Below are 6193 nucleotides of genomic sequence, written 5' to 3'. Positions count from 1 at the left end.
GCTAGGATTTTCCCACTAGGCCCGTGCAAAACTTTATTTTATTTGATTGGGATTATATGGTAAATTTCAGGCTTTCTAACTACATTAATGTTTAGTGACTAGGGTTATGTAATATCAAGCAACAAAAAGTTCTTTTAGCACACAACCAACCTGCATTCCCATGCTCAATCTCTTTCTTATCCGGAAGGGAACATGTGCAACGACCTCTCACCCTTTGCGATTGAAACACAATGAGAACTCATGCAAAATCATACAATGTTGATGGGCCACCACCATTGTCTCTTCTTGAAGATGAAAATAACCTCAACCCTGTGCATTTACGTCTGTCTCGCATTTCCATCGCATTCTAGTGCCTTGCTTTCGCAACACCTTCATTGAGCCTTGATAAATATTTTATTTGATGGTGTATAAGAAACACACATGGCCGAGTTAAAGGTAGAGACGATTGCAAGGCTTGCACAATGGAGGATTGAAAGCTTGGGCTCCTGCTCTTACCGGAGGTCTGATGCCTTCAGAATCGAAATTTGGAACTGGTACTTTTCAATTGAGAAGAACAGAAGTCAACGACCTTGGACATCACCAGTCTATGATAAGTTGCTCTGCAGCAGTGAGGATTTTGTGTGGCCTATAGATTCTAGCTTTCATGGACGTTTTATAATTGATGTGGAGTTCCTGGACCTGAAAATTGCTACCATGAATGGTGGAGAAGCTTGTTCAATATGGCCCAATGAAGGAGTAATGAAGTGTCAATCAACTAAGGGTGCATTAAAATTCCTTTCTCATATGTTAGAGCACATCAGGTTATTTTAGCAGCATAATCCCCTGTTTTTGAGTGTATGTTCTTGCATGATGTCAAACAGAAAGAATCATCAAGACATATATCTAGAAGACTTCATTGCCCTTCTAAGATACATCTATGGAGGTATCAAACATTAGGACTTTTTTAACCATAGAATAGCTTTATTGAGAGCTGCTGATAAATACAACATTGTGAACTGCCTAGAACTGTGAATAAATTGAATTATAAAGCATGTCTTTAAAGTAAAGGGGAGAAAAGGGACAATTATTTTTGTTGAACCAGAGATCATCCACACATTGCCAGTATTTTAGATCCAATCAGATGAGTCACTTGGATTATGGTGGGATGCCTCGTGAGTTATGAATAAGAAGATTGTTGAGTATCACATCTAGGCCTGTCTTGGAATTATTCTTTGGTTGTCACATTTTTTAATTCTTATCTGCACATTCAAGAGTAAAACTTGATCCGTAGGAGCGCTAAAAAAGGGACATCATCGTTGTTCATTGCCTATAGATTCCATGGTGTCAAGCCTGTGTGTGTGCCCGAGACTCTGCACAGATTTCTTGTATATAAGGGTATGGCAATAACAAGGGAAAATGTTGGTATACATACAACTATTCATATTCGAAAAATAAATATTGGTGTTGGCACTGAGAGGTTGAAACATATGGAAACAACTTAGGAGTCCACCGATCAAGGAATTCCTTTTGATGGGAATCCTAGTCCTTTTCCTCCTTTCAGAAATATCGGATTGCTAGTATGGTTGTTCTCAACCTCCTTGGCCCCGTAACTGAATACTTCGATATCCTTTCAAACTTTTTACGGGAGACCATCTTCTCTGAAATTTTTCTGGTATTCCTCAGATCTTAGAAGAATGGTCTTCTCGTTCACATCATCCTATGTCATCAACTTCTGGAGATCATGCTGGTGACACACCATCAACTAGTGGTAGTAAAGTTCATCAAAAGAAGGGTAAAGTTAAGTTTCCCTATAGGTTATGTGAAGAGAATCACCCCATTCACCTTTGTCCCTATCTGGATGAAGCCAAAAAAGTGTTGGATAACCATCCTGCTTCTCCGCAACGACTTCCATCTGGTTACAGGAGACTCTCCCTTAATCCTTCACTAGTTGATGAAGTGACTGACCAAAATCAACCGTCGGTCAAACCCACTCTCTATGAATGTGAATCCCATGAGTCTATACCTGACCAATCATAGGTCGAGGAAACAGTTGACCCGATTTCACCTTCAATTAATCGTGCCTTTCCCATAGAGAGTGAGTATGATATCACTCAGGTTCTTTTCGTTTCCTCAGATTCCAATGAGCTTGGAGGCAACCCTCCTGTTCCATCAAGACAGGAGGAAAATCCTCCCATTCTAGTAACTCAAAGGGGTAATTCTCCCATTCTTACGGTACCCCCTCCAAGTAGTCTGGTCACTTCCTTTGATTGAAATCCATTGGCAAGATGTCGTCTTCCTTCTTATTTGCCTTTCTAGATCATAGTATAGGATTGTAATATGATTGCACCTGGAACTATTGTAGATGAAGGTGCTTCTATGAGTATCATTTCCTCCACTGCTTGGCAAGCACTTAGTTCACCACCACTTGTGCCTATTACCCAGAATCTGTTGGCTTTTAACAGAGGAACCAGTCAACCATTAGGGATCCTTCCTCAGTTGCCTATTACTTTGGGAGGAATATTTTTTTATCTCAATTCGATGGTAGTCTCAGGCCCTTTAGATTACAATTTTCTTCTTAGGTGCAACTATGTTTATGACATGGGAGCTACTGTTTCAACACTGTTTTGAATGATGTGTTTCCTGCATGAAGGCAAAATTGTCACCGTTGACCAGCTTTCATTTCCTAGTCCAAATATGGCTTCCAGTCAACCATCTTCCCTAAATGGTCCTTTTTTCCCAATGGTTTCTTCCCCACCACGGGTCAATTATGTGGCAACCTGTTCCATGGCTACATCAAGTGACGATCAATTCCATGATGTTGTACATTATGTATTGGGGGCGTTGGAACTAGATCTCTCTAATGGATTCCTTGCTACGAATCCCTTCCAGAGAATTGTTCTCCCATCTGATGAGAACCTCTTGGAAGTCATGACCTCTTATGGGTCATGATCAAAGGAATATGAGCATAGTTCCTTATCTTGTGTCAAGCTCATTAAAAAATGAAACAAGGAATATGAGGATAGTTCTTTTACTGTGTCAACCTCATTAAAAAATGAAATAGGTCCCAGAGCATAGTTCCTTGTCTTGTGTCAAGCTCATTAAAAAATGAAAGGAATCTGAGCAGAGTTCGCTGTCTTGTGTCAAGCTCATTAAAAAATGAAACAAGGTCCCCTGGAGCAAAGTTCCAATTCGAGTCTTTGATTAGATCTTGTAAAATCCTAGTCGAGTCTTTCACTTGATCTCGTAAATGAACCTTCATTCCATCCACCTGATAGCCACGAGTAGTCTACTTAGGTGAATGTAATGAAGCTTGGGGGGCATGCACCTAGAATCGAGTCATCATGCTGGGGGCATGTAAACCAATCTCAAGCATAGTTTTTGTTTCAAGCTTGTGTAAAAATGAAACTGAATCCAAGCATAGTTTTTTCGTTTCAAGCTTGGGTAAAAATGAAACAGAATCGAAGCATAGTTTTTTGTTTCAAGCTTGTGTAAATATGAAACCGAATCCCAACATACTTCCCTATGGTTCAAGCTTGTGTAAAAATGAACCCATCTCCATTTTAACCGTTGTGATTTCCATTCTATCAGACTCTTCCGTTAGATAAGCCTTGGTTTTTCTCCTTCCATTGTCACTATCTGCTTGGCCAATCATACGCTTTCACTTGGTTGTTTTACCCTTTCTGAGGAACAGTTGCAATGAGTGGTCTTATTAGCTAGCCTCTTCACATAAATACACATGTTTTGAGAAGTTCCAACATCACTGGAACCAGTTGCTATCCTAGACACCACTCATTCCTCTAAGTGGAGTCCTCTTTAAGCTATTTTTAGACTCTCGAAATATGAAAAGATTTTTGAGCGCTTGTCCTTTTTAGCTCGTAAATGGATTGGAAACGACATCTACTCAGTATAAGTTTAACCCTTTTCCAGACTGAGATAGATTACTTATGAAAAAGGAATACGTTGATCGAACATGGTGTTACAAATCCATTTGGGAACATCACTCCCATCATCCAGATCAGTGTTTTAGGGCTCATCAAACCCTAATTTCAGTTGCTACATGCCCTAAACAAGTCACCCTTTTGAATGCCTCCTTCCCAGACAGTTTCATGACTTGAAGACATCCTGAAATGACCTCTAGAGGGACCAGCGCAGGTAGGCCCATGTAAGGGTGTGCTGCAGAGCAGTTGAGTCCATGCCAGGGTGCTCTGCAGAGCACTTAGGCCCTCTTTCACTTGCGCTAGGCGATATTGAGCGAAATTCACATAGGGTTTGGGGAATATTCTTATCTTTTGGAGTCATCTAGGAGTTTCCCTGAATTATCAACTCCTATGAGCTCGAAAATGGATGAGGAATGAGTTAAGATGCATCCTATCCTCTCATTCCTTCCTCCATGGAACTAATTCTAAGTATGGAAGGCCATTCAATACCCCCATTTATGACATAACCTCCTTCATCCTCCTATAAATTGAACACTCATCTAAGTGATCTGGGACTGGACTATGTTGAATTATAAGGAGATAATGTTGCTATGAGAATTGACTTTGAGACAAGTATTGTTATGCTACAAGTTTGTCATGCTTTTGATGTGATGTGGACGGGATCCAAGCTGGAGGAATGACTTTGAATCAGACACGATGGTTGTAATTCCTTCTTCTATTCAATAAAGTATTTGAGCCTTTTTCCCATATGTTTGTGTTATTATATGATGCTTATATGTGTGAAATGTATCTGATTCCATTCACTTGTATTCAATAGATATTTTTCTTTGATCAGTTCTTTGTCTTATGTTGATGTTTACAGGGACTCCTCAAGCGTGTTAAGTATGGGAAGGAGCGACAGGATCGATACAAAGGAGACAAGAGGAAAGCGAAACTACAAGTAGGTCTTATCATCTTCTTTGTCTTATCTATTACTTATAGGAAAAGGCTAAATTTCTTTAAATTGTTGTTCTAGATATGGCTACTTATCTAGGGAATTAGTATTTATCCATAGATACCAAATTCTCCAAAACAAATTGGTGACTTCGTTGGGGAACGATTATTGTTCCAAGTAGCTTATCCACATCCTAGGACACTCTAGCAGACCTTACTTCCTTTCATTGATTGTATTTCAGCCTTGTTAAAGTGTTTTTTGGTCAAAAAATTGAGGTTAGATGACTCTTGAGGGGCCTCTTAGGAATTAGCTCTTTTGCATTGAGTTTTGTTCAAATCTATGTCAAATTGCCTTTTGAAATGGCTCATTGTCTCCAGCGCGGGCTAGTGAGGGACACAGTGTGTTGCAGAGCACCCTTGGCTTAGGGACAATGCTCTCAAGCACACTACCTCCCATTCAAGGCTGCGTTGATCCTCCTAAGGGTCAGTTTCCAACCTTTGGATTGAGTTTTTGCCAATTTTCTTTGTTTGTTTGCTTGTTGAATGATCAATGAATGTCATGCCTCATAAAACAAGTTTCAATCTACTTTTGATGCAGGAGCATCAAGGGCGCTTTTTTATTTTGTAAATATGTTAAAAGGGGGTGTGTTGATTTTTAATATTTTATTAATTAATTTGTTATTTTTAATAAAATAGGAGAAAGAGAGGATTTTGTAAATATTCTTTTAATTAAAAGGAATATGAGAGAAAATAGGGTTAGATAGAAATTCTAGGAAGTAGAAATGCTATGTACGAGACTTAGTTGAGTCCACACCTAAAATCTATTTAAATTAGATTTAGTTGCAAAACTTTAGGGACAGATCTAGATTTTAGGGATGTTGAGAGATTTAAGGGTTTGTTGAGTAATTTTAGATCATGCTAAGTTTAATAAATTATGAAGCCTCAAAGGCAAGGAGAAAGAGTGTGAGGAGTGAGTGTGAGAAGGAGGAAGGTTTCTCCTTGGGAGCCTTCGGGCAGTTTGTAAAAGGGCCATAGATTTGCATATCTGGCCATGAAGAAAACTCTATGGGAATGGTTTTGTTTTATGTATATATGAGTATGTTAAATTAGTTCTTTATGAGCATGATTGTCTTAATGAATGCTGAGATGGTTCTGTGCTTGATGGCAGAAATTGGTGTTTATATAATGTTGAAATCACATGTGTGCTGATGGATTTTAATTTTATGCGTTACTGGTGTATATTCATTATGGAGGACCGCTTGCCTTCCTCTGGATTCTTGATATATGTTTAACTCTGTGGTGGACAGTGTTTAGATTTTAATTCTTTTATTATGGCGGATATT

The 6193-nt window shown here is 39.0% G+C and overlaps 1 pseudogene; it reads left to right on the top strand.

Moving 5' to 3' along the window:
* Positions 1-420: 420 nt before the first annotated feature.
* On the top strand, positions 421-1011 carry LOC149222453 (BTB/POZ domain-containing protein At1g21780 pseudogene; annotated as a pseudogene).
* The last annotated feature ends 5182 nt before the right edge of the window (positions 1012-6193 follow it).

This window comes from Pinus tabuliformis, chromosome Q, assembly GCF_031772625.1.
Source record: "Pinus tabuliformis cultivar Carrire ecotype Pingquan chromosome Q, CPIR1, whole genome shotgun sequence".
Classification (NCBI taxonomy): Eukaryota; Viridiplantae; Streptophyta; class Pinopsida; order Pinales; family Pinaceae; genus Pinus; species Pinus tabuliformis.
Note: the sequence above shows the minus strand (reverse complement) of the source record. Positions and strands in the feature narration are given on the sequence as shown.